The 18263-nt window shown below is 40.0% G+C and overlaps 1 non-coding gene across 1 annotated transcript; it reads right to left on the bottom strand.

The window, feature by feature from the left end:
• Positions 1–6558: 6558 nt before the first annotated feature.
• LOC130942927 (small nucleolar RNA R71) lies at positions 6559–6662 on the bottom strand. Its single transcript, XR_009071472.1, has one exon. It is a non-coding gene; the product is annotated as a small nucleolar RNA R71 (small nucleolar RNA).
• Positions 6663–18263: the final 11601 nt, after the last annotated feature.

The raw sequence follows: 18263 nt of genomic DNA, 5'->3' as shown, positions 1-18263 counted from the left end.
GAGTCACGTTAACTAAGTTAACGTGAACTCTAACGTGAAGAAGGGACTTTGAGCCAACGTTAGTGACACTTAACATTATCACTAACGTTGGCCAATGATCATAAGTGGCCACATTAAAGTCCATGTTAACTTAGTTAACGTGGCCTCTAACGCTAAAAGGGGGAAGGAAGCCAACGTTAGTGACATTCAACATTGTCACTAACGTTGGCCTAAGGTGCAATGTACCACGTTAACTCCCACGTTAACTTGGTTAACGTGGGAGCTAACGTAAGAGGCAAGGGAGGTTGACAACGTTAGTGACACCCAACATTGTCACTAACGTTGGAAGCACCCACAAAACCCCCAAGGAGCCACGTTAACTTTCACGTTAACTTAGTTAACGTGGAAGCTAACGTTGATGAGTGAATGATGAGCCAACGTTAGTGACACTCAACATTGTCACTAACGTTGGGGATGGCTAAGAATGGCCACGTTAGAAGCCATGTTAACCTAGTTAACGTGGACTCTAACGTGAGACATAGGGGCACATTGGAACGTTAGTGACAATGTTGAGTGTCACTAACATTCTCGAAGGTTGGCAAGGCCATGTTAGAAGCCACGTTAACCTAGTTAACGTGGGCTCTAACGTGAGGCAAAAGGGTACGTTGGAACGTTAGTGACAATGTTGAGTGTCACTAACGTTCTCGAACTTATACTTTCACTAAAACGTTAACACCCCTATCGTCCTGAGCTAAAGTCTCTGCCCACTTCACACTTTCTCTTTGCAAGTAAAGCCAAGCCCAAATGAAGAAGAGAACGGCTTCAAACTCAAGATCCAAAGGCCTAAGACTCGAAGAGCCAACTAGAAGCTGAGAAGAGTAGTATATATAGGAGTAGCTTTGAATTATTTAGGGAGTTTTGGGAGTTGGAAAATAGCACTACTCTCTGTATTTTTACTTTCTCTGCTCTTCTAGTTCCATGATGTATTCTTCATCTTTGTTTTTATTTTCTAGAGCTATGAACAACTAAGCCCCTTTCATTGGGTTAGGGAGCTCTGTTGTAAATTGATGGATCAGTACTAGTTTTCATTATTCTTCTTCTATCTTTTCTCTTAATTTTACTTGAAAGCTTTCGATCTTCATCCAATTGGGTAGTTATCTTGGAAAAGAAGCTATTCAAACTTGGATCTCTTCTGAACCTTGGAAGAGGAATGAAGAAATCAAGCTAGAAATGCTTTCTCATGCTGGACCAAATTGGGTTTGGATGGATATGTGACTATAATCCTCTCAACACCTGATTTGGGAAATGCATGTGGTATAATCAGTGACCACACTTCATCTCTTCTCATGAGCAATTGACCAAGGAATTGGCTATTGATCAAGATTTGAGAGATTGAATTGCAAGAAATTGTAATTCGATCAATTAAGATTGCCAAGGAGATCAATGAGTGCATTGATTGAGGAAGAGATGAAAATGAATTTGATCCGGAGAATTGCAACATCTCCTGAGCCCGATGAACTCCCCATTTCTAATCTTACCCATTCTCTTTAATTTCTGTGTTTACTTTTATGAGCAAACACCCCATTCCCATTTACAATTCTGCAATTTACTTTCAGTCATTTACTTCCAGCTCTTTAATTCTAGCATTTACTTTTTCTGTCATTTACATTACCGCCATTTTATTTTCTGCAAATCTCAACCCAAATTCTGAATTCGCTCAACTAGAACATTCTTCTAATTAAAGTTGCTTGATCAATCAATCCCTGTGGGATTCGACCTCACTCTATTGTGAGTTTTTACTTGACGACAAATTCGGTACACTTGCCGAAGGAAATTTGTTGAGAGACAGTTTCCACCTGCATCAAGTTTATGGCGCCGTTGCCGGGGATTGATTGTGCATCAACAATGATTAAATTAGGAGATCACTAGATTGAGCATTTTTGTTTTGTTGATTTAATTTTCTGTTTGAGTAATTTACTTTCTGTCTTAGTTAACTTCTTCCCTTCCCCCTCTACTCTTTCGTTTTCTTTGTTATTTACCATTCATTTTGCTAACCCACTAACTGTTTGATATATTGCATCACTCACAACTAACAGTAATTCTGACAGCAATACCATCTGCACATATTGTTACTTGCTTGTACTTGTTGGTTGTATGACAGGGAGAAGAAGCGGGGCTTCAACTTCCTTCGATCCTGAACCAGAGAGGACCCTCCTTAGATTAAGGAGGGAAGCAAGAGAAAAACGTGCAATCGGTGCTGAAGAGGAGGAGGAACACTTTGAACTAAACATGGAAGGCAACATGGAAAACCAACATGAAGAAGAGGCTCATAACCATGGGGGAGGAGGTAGAGCAAATCATGCTGGGGAGGATAGAAGAGTGTTAGGCTCTTACATCAATCCAAACCCAGGCAACTGTGGAAGTAGCATCCAAAAGCCAACAATCCATGCCAACAATTTCGAACTAAAACCTCAGCTCATCACTCTTGTGCAGAATACTTGCTCATTTGGAGGAGGTGCTCAAGAAGATCCGAATCAACACTTGACCACCTTCTTGAGGATTTGTGACACAGTGAAGTCCAATAGAGTCCACCAGGATGTCTATAGGCTGCTCTTGTTCCCTTTTTCCCTCAGGGACAAGGCATTCAAATGGCTTGAATCCTTCCCAAAAGAAAGCCTGACAAATTGGGAGGAGGTAGTGAATAAGTTTTTGGCAAGGTTTTACCCCCCTCAAAGGATCAATAGGCTGAGAACTAAAGTGCAGACGTTCAGACAACAAGAAGGGGAGACACTTTATGAAGCTTGGGAAAGGTTCAAAGACCTAACAAGGAGATGTCCACCAGATATGTTCAATGAATGGGTGCAGTTGCACATCTTCTATGAAGGCTTGTGATGAGCGAAAAATTTATACGCTTTTTGGCATTGTTTTTAGATAGTTTTTAGCAAGTTCAAGCTACTTTTAGGGATGTTTTCATTAGTTTTTATGTTAAATTCACATTTCTGGACTTTACTATGAGTTTGTGTGTTTTTCTGTAATTTCAGGTAATTTCTGGCTGAAATTGAGGGACTTGAGCAAAACTCTGAAAAAAGGCTGACAAAAGGACTGCTGATGCTGTTGGATTCTGACCTCCCTGCACTCGAAATGGATTTTTCTGGAGCTACAGAACTCCAAATGGCGCTCTCTCAACGGCGTTGGAAAGTAGACATCCAGAGCTTTCCAGCAATATATAATAGTCCATACTTTATTCGGGAATTGATGACGTAAATTGGCGTTGAACGCCAATTACATGCTGCTGTCTGGAGTCAAACGCCAGAAACACGTCACGACCCGGAGTTGAACGCCCAAAACACGCTATAACTCGGCGTTCAACTCCAAGAAAAGCCTCAGCTCGTGGAAAGACCAAGCTCAGCCCAAGCATACACCAAGTGGGCCCCGGAAGTGGATTTATGCATCAATTACTTACTTCTATAAACCCTAGTAGCTAGTCTAGTATATATAGGACATTTAACTATTGTATTAGACGTCTTTTGACCACGTTTCATCTTTGGTCTCAGTTTTGTTTTATTCTTCATCTTAAGAGGCTATTGATCACGTTTGAGGGGGCTGGCCATTCGGCCATGCCTGAACCTTTCACTTATGTATTTTCAACGGTGGAGTTTCTGCACACCATAGATTAAGGGTGTGGAGCTCTGCTGTACCTCAAGTTTCAATACAATCACCATTACTTTCTATTCAATTCTCTTTTATTCTTATTCCAAGATATACGTTGCACTTCAACTTAATGAATGTGATGATCCGTGACACTCATCATCATTCTCACCAATGAACGCGCGTGACTGACAACCACTTCCGTTCTACTCTAGGCCGGGCGCATATCTCTTAGATTCCCTAACAGAATCTTCGTGGTATAAGCTAGATAGATGGCGGCATTCATGGGGATCCGGAAAGTCTAACCTTGTCTGTGGTATTCCGAGTAGGATCCCGGGAATTCGGAAAGTCTAACCTTGTCTGTGGTATTCCGAGTAGGATTCCAGTATTGAATGATTGTGACGAGCTTCAAACTCCTGAAGGCTGGGCGTTAGTGACAGACGCAAAAGAATCAAGGGATTCTATTCCAACCTGATTGAGAACCGACAGATGATTAGCCGTGCTGTGACAGAGCATTTGGACCATTTTCACTAAGAGGATGGGATGTAGCCATCAGCAAGGGTGATACCTCCAGACGATTAGCCATGCAGTGACAGCGCATAGGACCATTTTCCCGAGAGGATGAGCCATTGACGACGGTGATGCCCTACATACAGCCTGCCATGGAAAGGAGTAAGAAGGATTGGATGAAAGCAATAGGAAAACAGAGATTCGAGAGGATTCTAGCATCTCCACACGCCTATCTGAAATCCCCACTATTGATTTACATAAGTATTTCTATCCTATTTTATTTTCTGTTTATTATTAATTTTCGAACTCATCATAAACCAATTTAATCTGCCTAACTAAGATTTACAAGGTGACCATAGCTTGCTTCATACCAACAATCTCTGTGGGATCGACCCTTACTCACGTAAGGTATTACTTGGATGACCCAGTGCACTTGCTGGTTAAGTTGAACAGAGTTGTGAACCATGGTATCGGCATCATGTTTTTGGCGCCATTACCAGGGAAAGAAAAAGCAATGAATTTTACAAAATACAATAACAAAGGAATCACAATTTCGTCCACCAGCTTGTCATATGAATCAAAGAAGGCAGTAGACCGTTCCTTACAATGCTTTAGAAATTTTTCTTGCATTTTTCAAAAATTCCATGCATTCATAGTGTTCTTCATGATCTTCAAGTTGTTCTTGATAAGTCTTCTTGTTTGATCTTGATGTTTTCTTGTTTTGTGTATTTTCTTATTTTTCATATGCATTTTTCGTTTGTTAAAGTCCATGCATCAAAGATTTCTAAGTTTGGTGTCTTGCATGTTTTCTTTGCATCAAAAATTTTTCAAAAATATGTTCTTGATGTTCATCATGATCTTCAAAGTGTTCTTGGTGTTCATCTTGACATTCATAGTGTTCTTGCATGCATCATGAGTTTTGATTCATAATTTTCATGTTGTGAGTCATTTTTGTTGTTTTTCTCTCTCATCATTAAAAATTCAAAAAAAATCAAAAAATATCTTTTCCTTATTTCCCTCCAAATTTTCAAAATTTTGGGTTGACTTGGTCAAAAAATTTTAAAATTAGTTGTTTCTTACAAGTCAAGTCAAAATTTCAATTTTAAAAAAAATCTTATCTTTTCAAAATCTTTTTCAAAAATCATATCTTTTCAATTTTATCTTTGTTTTTCGAAAATTTTCAAAAATCTTTTTCAAAATATTTTCAAAATCTTTTTCTTATCTTTATATCATATTTTTGAAAATTCACTAACAATTAATGTGATTGATTCAAAAATTTGAAGTTTGTTACTTTCTTGTTAAGAAAGGTTCAATCTTTAAGTTCTAGAATCTTATCTTGTAGTTTCTTGTTGGTGAAGTAAGTAATTTTAAATTTTTGAATTAAATCTTTTTATCTTTTATCTTATCTTTTTCAAAAATTTTATCTTTTTCAAAATTTGATTTCAAAATATCTTATCTAACTTCTTATCTTCTTATCTTTTCAAATTTGACTTTAATATCTTTTTCAACTAACTATGTGACATTTTGTTTGTTTCTTATCTTTTTCAAAACCACCTAACTACTTTTCCCTCTCTAATTTTTGAAAATATCTCACCTCTTTTTCAAAAATTCTTTTTGTTCTAAATTTTAATTTTAATTATATCTTATCTTTAATTTTCGAAAATTACTAACCCTTTTTTAAAATTATTTTTGAATTTTCTATCTCTTCTCTCTTATTCTATTTAATTATTTAATTACTAAAACTTCTCTTCACCTCTCTCCTTCTAAATATCCGAACCCACTCTTCTACATTCTTCTCCCCTTTCTTCTTCTACTAACACAAGGGAATCTCTATACTGTGACATAGAGGATTCCTCTTTCTTTTCTTGTTTTCTTCTCCTTCATATGAGCAGGAACAAGGACAAAAGCACTCTTGTTGAAGCTGATCCTGAACCTGAAAGGACTTTGAAGAGGAAACTAAGAGAAGCTAAATTACAACAATCCAGAAGTAACCTTTCAGAAATTTTCGAACAGGAAAAGGAGATGGCAGCCGAACCCAATAATGATAATGCAAGAAGGATGCTTGGTGACTTTACCAAACCCACGTCCAAATTTGATGGAAGAAGCATCTCCATTCCTGCCATTGGAGCAAACAATTTTGAGCTGAAACCTCAGCTAGTTGCCTTAATGCAACAAAACTGCAAGTTCTATGGACTTCCATCTGAAGATCCTTATCAGTTTTTAACTGAGTTCTTGCAGATCTGTGAGACTGTTAAGACAAATGGAGTAGATCCTGAAGTCTACAGGCTCATGCTTTTCCCTTTTGCTGTAAGAAACAGAGCTAGAATATGGTTGGACTCACAACCTAAAGATAGCCTGGACTCCTGGGATAAGCTGGTCACGGCTTTCTTGGATAAATTCTTTCCTCCTCAAAAGCTGAGCAAGCTTAGAGTGGATGTTCAAACCTTCAAACAGAAAGATGGTGAATCCCTCTATGAAGCTTGGGAAAGATACAAGCAGTTGACCAAAAGGTGTCCATCTGACATGTTTTCAGAATGGACCATATTAGATATATTCTATTATGGTCTATCTGAATTTTCAAAAATGTCATTGGACCATTCTGCAGGTGGATCAATTCACCTAAAGAAAACGCCTGCAGAAGCTTAAGAACTAATTGACATGGTTGCAAATAACCAGTTCATGTACACTTTTGAGAGGAATTCCGTGAATAATGGGACGCCTCAGAGGAAGGGAGTTCTTGAAATTGATGCTCTGAATGCCATATTGGCTCAGAACAAAGTGTTGACTCAGCAAGTCAACATGATCTCTCAAAGTCTGAATGGATGGCAAAATGCATCCAACAGTACTAAAGAGGCAGCTTCTGAAGAAGCTTATGATCCTGAGAACCCTGCAATAGCAGAGGTAAATTACATGGGTGAATCTTATGGAAACACCTATAATTCATCATGGAGAAATCATCCAAATTTCTCATGGAAGGATCAACAAAAGCATCAACAAGGCTTTAACAATGGTGGACGCAATAGGCTGAGCAATAGCAAGCCTTTTCCATCATCTTCTCAGCAACAGACAGAGAATTCTGAACAAAGCACTTCCAATTTAGCCAATCTAGTCTCTGATCTGTCAAAAGCCACTTTCAGTTTCATGAGTGAAACAAGATCCTCCATCAGAAATCTGGAGGCACAAGTGGGCCAGCTGAGTAAGAAAGTCACTGAAACTCCTCCCAGTATTCTCCCAAGCAATACAGAAGAGAATCCAAAAGGAGAGTGCAAGGCCATTGATGTAATCAATATGGCCGAATGCACAAGGGAGGAGGAAGACGAAAATCCTAGTGAGGAAGACCTCCTGGGACGTCTCTCAAGTAAGAAGGAGTTTCCTATTAAGGATCCAAAGGAATCTGAGGCTCATATAGAGACCATAGAGATTCCATTAAATCTCCTTCTGCCATTCATGAGCTCTGAAGACTATTCTTCCTCTGAGGAGGATGAAGATGTGACTGGAGAGCAAGTTGCTCAATATTTAGGAGCTATCATGAAGCTGAATGCCAAGCTGTTTGGTAATGAGACTTGGGAAAGTGAACCTCCCTTGCTCATTAATGAACTAGATACCTGGATTCAGCAAATTTTACCTCAAAAGAGACAAGATCCTGTCAAGTTCTTAATACCTTGTACCATAGGCACCATGACCTTTGAAAAAGCTCTATGTGATCTGGGGTCAGGGATAAATCTTATGCCACTCTCTGTAATGGAGAAGTTGGGGATCATTGAGGTACAACCTGCCTTGTTCTCATTACAATTGGCAGACAAGTCATTGAGACAAGCTTATGGAATAGTAGAGGACGTGTTAGTAAGGGTTGAAGGCCTTTACATCCCTGCTGATTTCATAATCTTAGACACTAGGAAGGAAGAGGATGAATGCATCATCCTTGGAAGATCTTTCCTAGCTACAGCAGGAGCTGTGATAGATGTCAACAGAGGTGAATTAGTCCTTCAATTGAATGGAGACTACCTTGTGTTTAAGGCACATGGCCATCCCTGTGACAAAAGAGAGTAAGTATGAAGAGCTTCTCTCAGTTCAGAGTCAAGAAGAGCCCCCACAGTCAAACTCTAAGTTTGGTGTTGGGAGGCCACAACCAAGCTCTAAGTTTGGTGTTAAGACCCCATATCCAAACTTTAAGTTTGGTGTTGGGACTATACAACATTGACCTGATCACCTTGTGGCTCCATGAGAGCCCACTGTCAAGCTATTGACATTAAAGAAGCGCTTGTTGGGAGGCAACCCAATTTTATTTATCTAATTTTTATTTTATTTTATTTTTATTTTGAGTTTTATTAGGTACATAATCATGTGGAGTCACGAAAAAAATATAAAAATTAAAAACAGAATCAAAAACAGCAGAAGAAAAATCACACCCTGGAGGAAGGACAAACTGGCGTTCAACGCCAGTAAGGAGCATCTGGCTGGCGTTCAACGCCAGAACAGAGCATGAATCTGGCGCTGAACGCCAAAAACAAGCAACATTCTGGCGTTTGAACGCCAGGAATGTGCCTTAAGAAAAGCTGGCGCTGAACGCCAGTAACAAGCATGGAACTGGCGTTCAACGCCAGAAACATGCTACATATGGGCGTTGAACGCCCAGAACATGCTTCACATGGGCGTTGAACACCCAGAAAGTGCATCACCTCGGCGTTTAAACGCCAGAATGGTATGCAAAGGCATTTTACATGCCTATTTGGTGCAGGGATGGAATTCCTAGACACCTCAGGATCTGTGGACCCCATAGGATCCCCACCTAACATATTCCCACCTTACCTCCTAATCCTATTACACTCTTCCCCATATCACACTTCCCAACAACTTCAATTTCTCTTCCCAATTACCCCCTTCACCACTCACATACATCTACTCTTCCCCATAAACCCCACCTACCTTCAAAATTCAAAAACACTTTCCCACCCAATCCCACCCTAAATGACCGAACCTTCACCCTCCCCCCTCTCTATATATACCCTTCCATTCTACTTCATTTCCACACAACAAAACCCCCTCTTCTATACCTTGGCCGAAACCTACATTCCCCCTTCTCCTCCATATTTTCTTCTTCTTCTTCTCTTCTTTCTTCTCTTGCTCGAGGACGAGCAATATTTTAAGTTTGGTGTGGTAAAAGTATAAGCTTTTTGTTCTTCCATTACCATCAAATGGCACCTAAGGCCGGAGAATCCTCTAGAAAAGGAAAAGGGAAGACAAAAGCTTCCACCTCCGAGTCATGGGAGATGGAAAGATTCATCTCCAAAAGCCATCAAGACCACTTCTATGATATTGTGGCAAAGAAGAAGGTGATCCCTGAGGTCCCTTTTAAGCTCAAGAAAAATGAGTATCCGGAAATCCGACATGAGATCCGAAGAAGAGGTTGGGAAATCCTAACCAACCCCATGCAACAAGTCAGAATCTTAATGGTTCAAGAGTTCTATGCCAATGCATGGATCACTAGGAACCATGATCAAAGTATGAACCCGAGTCCAAAGAATTATCTCACAATGGTTCGGGGGAAATACTTAAATTTTAGTCTGAAAAATGTAAGGTTGGCGTTCCACTTGCCCATGATGCAAGAAGATGTACGCCCCTACACTAGAAGGGTCAACTTTAATCAAAGGCTGGACCAAGTCCTAACGGACATATGTGTGGAAGGAGCTCAATGGAAAAGAGACTCCAAAGGCAAGCCAGTTCAACTAAGAAGACTGGACCTCAAGCCTGTGGCTAGAGGATGGTTGGAGTTCATTCAACGCTCCATCATTCCCACTAGCAACCGATCCAAAGTTACTGTAGATCGGGCCATCATGATTCATAGCATCATGATTGGAGAGGAAGTAGAAGTTCATGAAGTCATCTCCAATAAAATCTATAAAATAGCCGAAAAGCCCTCCACCATGGCAAGGCTAGCTTTTCCTCACCTTATTTGCCATCTATGTTACTCAGCTGGAGTTATCATAGAAGGAGACATCTCCATTGAAGAGGATAAGCCCATCACCAAGAAGAGGATGGAGCAAGCAAGAGAGACTCTCCACGGATCTCAAGAGATGCATGAGGAAGCTCATCATCAAGAAATCCCTGAGATGCCTCAAGGGATGCACTTTCCTCCCAACAACTATTGGGAACAACTCAACACTTCCTTAGAAGATTTAAGCCACAATGTGGAACAATTAAGGGTGGAACATCATGAGCACTCCATCATTCTCCATGAAATAAGAGAAGATCAAAGAGCAATGAGGGAGGAGCAACAAAGGCAAGGAAGGGACATAGAAGAGCTTAAGGACATTGTTGGTCCTTCAAGAAGAAGACGCCACTAAGGTGGATTCATTCCTTGTTCTTATTTATTTCTGTTTTTCGGTTTCTATGTTATGTTTATCTATATTTTGTGTCTCCACTTCATGATCATTAGTATGTAGTAACTATGTCTTAAAGCTATGAATAAATTCCATGAATCATTCACCTCTCTTAAATGAAAAATGTTTTAATTCAAAAGAACAAGAAGTACATAAATTCTGAAAATTGTCCTTGAATTTAATTTAATTTTATTGATGTGGTGACAATACTTTTTGTTTTCTGAATGAATGCTTGAACAGTGCATATGTCTTTTGATATTGTTGTTTATGAATGTTAAAACTGTTGGCTCTTGAAAGAATGATGAACAAAGAGAAATGTTATTAATGATCTGAAAAATCATGAAATTGATTATTGAAGCAAGAAAAAGCAGTGAAAAAGAAAGCTTGCGAAAAAAAAATAATAGAAAGAAAAAGAAAAAGCAAGGAGAAAAAGCCAATAGCCCTTAAAACCAAAAGGCAAGGGTAAAAAGGATCCAAGGCTTTGAGCATCAATGGATAGAAGGGCCCAAGGAAATAAAATCCAGGCCTAAGCGGCTAAATCAAGTTGTCCCTAACCATGTGCTTGTGTCATGAAGGTCCAAGTGAAAAGCTTGAGACTGAGTGGTTAAAGTCGTGATCCAAAGCAAAAAGAGTGTTCTTAAGAGCTCTGGACACCTCTAACTGGGGACTCTAGCAAAGCTAAGTCACAATCTGAAAAGGTTCACCCAGTCATGTGTCTGTGGCATTTATGTATCCGGTGGTAATACTGGAAAACAAGGTGCTTAGGGCCACGGCCAAGACTCATAAGTAGCTGTGTTCAAGAATCAACATGCTTAACTAGGAAAGTCAATAACACTATCCGAAATTCTAAGTTCCTAGAGAAGCCAATCATTCTAAACTTCAAAGGAAAAAGTGAGATGCCAAAACTGTTCAGAAGCAAAAAGCTACAAGTCCCGCTCATCTAATTAGAATTAATATTCATTGATATTTTGGAATTTATAGTATATTCTCTTCTTTTTATCCAATTTGATTTTCAGTTGCTTGGGGACAAGCAACAATTTAAGTTTGGTGTTGTGATGAGCGGATAATTTATACGCTTTTTGGCATTGTTTTTAGGTAGTTTTTAGCAAGTTCAAGCTACTTTTAGGGATATTTTCATTAGTTTTTATGTTAAATTCACATTTCTGGACTTTACTATGAGTTTGTGTGTTTTTCTGTAATTTCAGGTAATTTCTGGCTGAAATTGAGGGACTTGAGCAAAACTCTGAAAAAAGGCTGACAAAAGGACTGCTGATATTGTTGGATTCTAACCTCCCTGCACTCGAAAAGAATTTTTTGGAGCTACAGAACTCCAAATGGCGCGCTCTTAACGGCTTTGAAAAGTAGACATCCAGAGCTTTCCAGGAATATATAATAGTCCATACTTTATTCGGGAATTGACGACGTAAATTGGCGTTGAACGCCAATTACATGCTGCTGTCTGGAGTCAAACGCCAGAAACACGTCACGACCCGGAGTTGAACGCCCAAAACACGCTATAACTCGGCGTTCAACTCCAAGAAAAGCCTCAGCTCGTGGAAAGACCAAGCTCAGCCCAAGCATACACCAAGTGGGCCCCAGAAGTGGATTTATGCATCAATTACTTACTTTTGTAAACCCTAGTAGCTAGTTGGTGGACGAAATTGTGATCAATGTTCTAACTATTTTGAGTGAAATCATTATCATGGCACTGGTTGAATTCACAACTCCGTTCAACTAACCAGCAAGTGTACTGGGTCGTCCAAGTAATAAACCTTACGTGAGTAAGGGTCGATCCCACAGAGATTGTTGGTATGAAGCAAGCTATGGTCACCTTGTAAATCTCAGTTAGGCAGATTAAAATTGTTTATGATTTCGAAAATAGAAATAAGAAAATAGATGAAATAATAAAAGGGATAGAACACTTATGCAGATTCATTGGTAGGAACTTCAGATAAGAATATGGAGATACTGTAAGGCTCAAGGACGCCTGCCCTCCTACTGCTTCAACTCAATCCTTCTTACTCCTTTCCATGGCAAGCTGTATGTAGGGCATCACCGTTGTCAATGGCTACATCCCATCCTCTCAGTGAAAATGGTCCTCTACGGCTGTCACTCGCATGGCTAATCATCTGTCGGTTCTCAATCAGGTTGGAATAGAATCGATTGATTCTTTTGCGCTTGTCATCACGCCCAGCCTTCAGGAGTTTGAAGCTCGTCACAGTCATTCAATCCCAGAATCCTACTCGGAATACCATAGACAAGGTTTAGACTTTCCGGATCCTCATGAATGCCGCCATCTATCTAGCTTATACCACGAAGATTCTGTTGGGGAATCTAAGAGATACACATTCAAGCTCTGTTGCATGTAGAACGGAAGTGGTTGTCAATCACGTGCGTTCATAAGTGAGAATGATAATGAGGGTTATCTAATCATCACATTCATCATGTTCTTGGGTGCGAATGAATATCTTGGAATAAGAATAAGAGAGAATTGAATAAAAGAAAATAGAACTGCATTAATACTTGAGGTACAGCAGAGCTCCACACCCTTAATCTATGGTGTGCAAAAACTCCACCGTTGAAAATACATAAGTGAAAGGTTCAGGCATGGCCGAATGGCCAGCCCCCTAAAACGTGATCAATAGCCTCTTAGGATGAAGAATAAAACAAAATTGAGACCAAAGATGTCTAATACAATAGTAAGAGGTCCTATATATACTAGACTAGCTACTAGGGTTTACATGAGTAAGTAATTTATGCATAAATCCACTTCCGGGGCCCACTTGGTGTATGCTTGGGCTGAGCTTGATCAATCCACGAGCTGAGGCTTCTCTTGGAGTTGAACTCCGAGTTATGACGTGTTTTGGGCGTTCAACTCCGGATCATGACGTTTTTCTGGCGTTTAACTCCAGACAGCAGCATGTACTTGGCGTTCAACGCCAAGTTACGTCATCAATTTCCGAATAAAGTATGAACTATTATATATTGCTGGAAAGCCCTGGATGTCTACTTTCCAACGCCGTTGAGAGCGCGCCAATTGAAGTTCTGTAGCTCCAGAAAATCCATTTCGAGTGCAGGGAGGTCAGATTCCAACAGCATCAGCAGTCCTTTTGTCAGCCTTTTTTAGAGTTATGCTCAAATCCCTCAATTTCAGTCAGAATTTACCTGAAATCATAGAAAAACACACAAAATCATAGTAAAGTTCAGAAATGTGAATTTAACATAAAAACTAATGAAAACATCCCTAAAAGTAGCTTGAACTTACTAAAAACTACCTAAAAACAATGCCAAAAAGCGTATAAATTATCCGCTCATCACAACACCAAACATAAATTGTTGCTTGTCCCCAAGCAACTGAAAATCAAATAGGATAAAAAGAAGAGAATATACTATAAATTCCAGAATATCAATGAATATTAATTGTAATTAGATGAGCGGGACTTGTAGCTTTTTGTCTCTGAACAGTTTTGGCATCTCACTTTTTCCTTTGAAGTTTAGAATGATTGGCTTCTCTAGGAACTTAGAATTTCGGATAGTGTTATTGACTTTCCTAGTTAAGCATGTTGATTCTTGAACACAGCTACTTATGAGTCTTGGCCGTGGCCCTAAGCACTTTGTTTTCCAGTATTACCACCGGATACATAAATGCCACAGACACATAACTGGGTGAACCTTTTCAGATTGTGATTCAGCTTTGCTAGAGTCCCCAGTTAGTGGTGTCCAGAGCTCTTAAGCACACTCTTTTGCCTTAGATCACGACTTTAACCACTTAGTCTCAAGCTTTTTACTTGGACCTTCATGACACAAGCACATGGTTAGGGACAGCTTGATTTAGCCGCTTAGGCCTGGATTTTATTTCCTTGGGCCCTCCTATCCATTGATGCTCAAAGCCTTGGATCCTTTTTACCCTTGCCTTTTGGTTTTAAGGGCTATTGGCTTTTTCTACTGCTCCTTCTTTTTCTATATACTCTTTTTTTTTTTCCGAATGCTTCTTCTTTTTCACTGCTTTTTCTTGCTTCAAGAATCAATTTCATGATTTTTCAGATCATCAATAACATTTCTCTATGTTCATCATTCTTTCAAGAGCCAACAATTTTAACATTCATAAACGACAAGATCAAAAGACATATGCACTGTTCAAGCATTCATTCAGAAAACAAAAAGTATTGTCACCACATCAATATAATTAAATTAAATTCAAGAGCTATTTTCGAAATTTATGTACTTCTTGTTCTTTTGAATTAAAACATTTTTTCATTTAAGAGAGGTGAAGGAGTAATGGATTTTATTCATAGCTTTAAGGCATGGTTACATACTAATGATCATGAAATAAAGACACAAAACATAGATAAACACAATACAAAAAAACGAAAAACAGAAAGAAATAAAGAACAAGGAATGAATCCACCTTTAGTGGCGTCTTCTTCTTGAAGGACCAATGATGTTCTTTAGCTCTTCTATGTCCCTTCCTTGCCTTTGTTGCTCCTCCCTCATTGCTCTTTGATCTTCTCTTATTTCTTGGAGAATGATGGAGTGCTCATGATGTTCCACCCTTAATTGTTCCACATTGTGACTCAAACCTTCTAAAGAAGTGTTGAGTTGCTCCCAATAGTTGTTTGGAGGAAAGTGCATCCCTTGAGGCATCTCAGGGATTTCTTGATGATGAGCTTCCTCATGCACCTCTTGAAAACCGTGAGGAGCTTCTCTTGCTTGCTCCATCCTTTTCTTGGTGATGGGCTTGTCTTCTTCAATGGAGACATCTCCTTCTATGATAACTCCAGCTGAGTAACATAGATGGCAAATAAGGTGAGGAAAAGCTAGCCGTGCCATTGGTGAGGGCTTGTCGGCTATTTTGTAGATTTCATTGGAGATGACCTCATGAACTTCTACTTCTTCTCCAATCATGATGCTATGAATCATGATGGCCCGATCCATAGTAACTTCAGATCGGTTGCTAGTAGGAATGATGGAGCGTTGAATGAACTCCAACCATCCTCTAGCTATAGGCTTGAGGTCCAATCTTCTTAGTTGGACTGGCTTGCCTTTGGAGTCTCTCTTCCACTGAGCTCCTTCCAAACAAATGTCCATAAGGACTTGGTCCAACCTTTGATCAAAGTTGACCCTTCTAGTGAAGGGGCGTTCATCACCTTGCATCATAGGCAAGTGGAATGTTAACCTTACATTTTCCGGACTGAAATCCAAGTATTTCCCCCTAACCATTGTGAGATAATTCTTTGGACTTGGGTTCATACCTTGGTCATGGTTCCTAGTGATCCATGCATTGGCATAGAACTCTTGAACCATTAAGATTCCGACTTGTTGCATGGGGTTGGTTACGACTTCCCAACCTCTTCTTTGAACTTCATGTCGGATCTCCGGATACTCATTCTTCTTGAGTTTGAAAGGGACCTCAGGGATCACCTTCTTCTTTGCCACAACATCATAGAAGTGGTCTTGATGGCTCTTGGAGATGAATCTTTCCATCTCCCATGACTCGGAGGTGGAAGCTTTTGTCTTCCCTTTCCCTTTTCTAGAGGATACTCCGGCCTTAGGTGCCATTGATGGTAATGGAAAAACAAAAAGCTTATGCTTTTTACCACACCAAACTTAAAATTTTGCTCGTCCTCGAGCAAAAAAGAAAAGAAAAGTAGAAGAAGAAGAAATTATTGTAGAGAGGGAGAGAGGTAGGTTCGGCTATGTGGGAGAAGAAGGGGTTGTGTTGTGTGAAAATGAAGTAGAAGGGAAGGGTATTTATAGGGAGAGGGGAGGGTGGTGGTTCGGCCAATTTGGGTGGGAATGGGTGGGAAATTGAATTTGAATTTTATGAAGGTAGGTGGGGTTTATGGGGAAGAGTGGGGTGATGTGAATGGTGAATGGGGGAATTGGGAAGAGGAATTGAGGTGATTGGTGATGGGTGTTGGGAAGTGTGACATGGGGAGTAGGAGAAATGAGATTTAGGATTAGGAGAGTGTGATTAGGATTAAAAGGTAAGGTGGGAATATGGTAGGTGGGGATCCTGTGGGGTCCACAGATCCTGAGGTGATCCTGTGGGGTCCACAGGATCCTGAGGTGTAAAGAAATACCATTCCTTCACCATATAGGCATGTAAAATGCCTTCATGCATCATTCTGGCGTTCAAACGCCCATTGGTGCATGTTCTGGGCGTTCAACGCCCATGTAATACATGTTTCTGGCGTTGAACGCCAGTTTCATGCTTCTTACTGGCGTTCAGCGACAGCTTTTCTCCTCTAGGCACATTCCTGGCGTTCAGCGCCAGGATGTTGCTTGTTTCTGGCGTTTAGCGCCAGAATGGTGCTCTGTTCTGGCGTTGAACGCCAGCCAGATGCATCTTACTGGCGTTGAACGCCAGCCTGTGCGTCCTCCAGGGTGAAAAATTTTTTTTCTTCTGTTTTTGACTCTGTTTTTAATTTTTTTGATTTTTTTCGTGACTCCTCATGATCATGTACCTAATAAAACACAAAATAACAATAAAACAACATAAAATAAAAATTAGATAAATAAAATTGGGTTGCCTCCCAACAAGCGCTTCTTTAATGTCAATAGCTTGACAGTGGCTCTCATGGAGCCACAAGGTGATCAGGTCAATGTTGTATAGTTGTCCACACCAAACTTAGAGTTTGGATATGGGATCTTAACACCAAACTTAGAGTTTGGTTGTGGCCTCACAACACCAAACTTAGAGTTTGACTGTGTGGGCTCTTTTTGACTCTGAACTGAGAGAAGCTCTTCATGCTTACTCTCTTCTGTCACAGAGGGATGGCCATGTGCCTTAAACACAAGGTAGTCCCCATTCAATTGAAGAACTAATTCACCTCTGTTGACATCTATCACAGCTCCTGCTGTGGCTAGGAAAGGTCTTCCAAGGATGATGCAATCATCCTCTTCCTTCCTAGTGTCTAAGATTATGAAATCAGCAGGGATGTAAAGGCCTTCAACCTTTACTAACACGTCCTCTACTATTCCATAAGCTTGTCTCAATGACTTGTCTGCCAGTTGTAATGAGAACAAGGCAGGTTGTACCTCAATGATCCCCAGCTTCTCCATTACAGAGAGTGGCATTAGATTTATCCCTGACCCCAGATCACACAGAGCTTTTTCAAAGATCATGGTGCCTATGGTACAAGGTATTAAGAACTTGCCAGGATCTTGTTTCTTTTGAGGTAGAATTTTCTGAATCCAAGTGTCCAGTTCATTAATGAGCAAGGGAGGTTCACTTTCCCAAGTCTCATTACCAAACAATTTGGCATTCAGCTTCATGATAGCTCCTAAATATTGAGCAACTTGCTCTCCAGTTACATCTTCATCCTCTTCTGAGGAAGAATAGTCTTCAGAGCTCATGAATGGCAGAAGGAGATTTAATGGAATCTCTATGGTCTTTATATGAGCCTCAGATTCCTTTGGATCCTTAATAGGAAACTTCTTCTTGCTTGAGGAACGTCCCAGGAGGTCTCTCTCACTAGGATTTTCGTCCTCCTCCTCCCTTGTGCATTCGGCCATATTGACTATGTCAATGGCCTTGCACTCTCCTTTTGGATTCTCTTCTGTATTGCTTGGGAGAATACTGGGAGGAGTTTCAATGACTTTCTTACTCAGCTGGCCTACTTGTGCCTCCAAATTTCTAATGGAGGATCTTGTTTCACTCATGAAACTGAAGGTGGCCTTTGACAGATCAGAGACTACATTGGCTAAATTAGAAGTGTTTTGTTCAGAATTCTCTGTCTGTTG

This window comes from Arachis stenosperma, chromosome 7, assembly GCF_014773155.1.
Source record: "Arachis stenosperma cultivar V10309 chromosome 7, arast.V10309.gnm1.PFL2, whole genome shotgun sequence".
Lineage (NCBI taxonomy): Eukaryota > Viridiplantae > Streptophyta > Magnoliopsida > Fabales > Fabaceae > Arachis > Arachis stenosperma.
The sequence above is the reverse complement of the archived record's forward strand: the minus strand, read 5'-3'. Positions and strand labels throughout refer to the sequence as shown.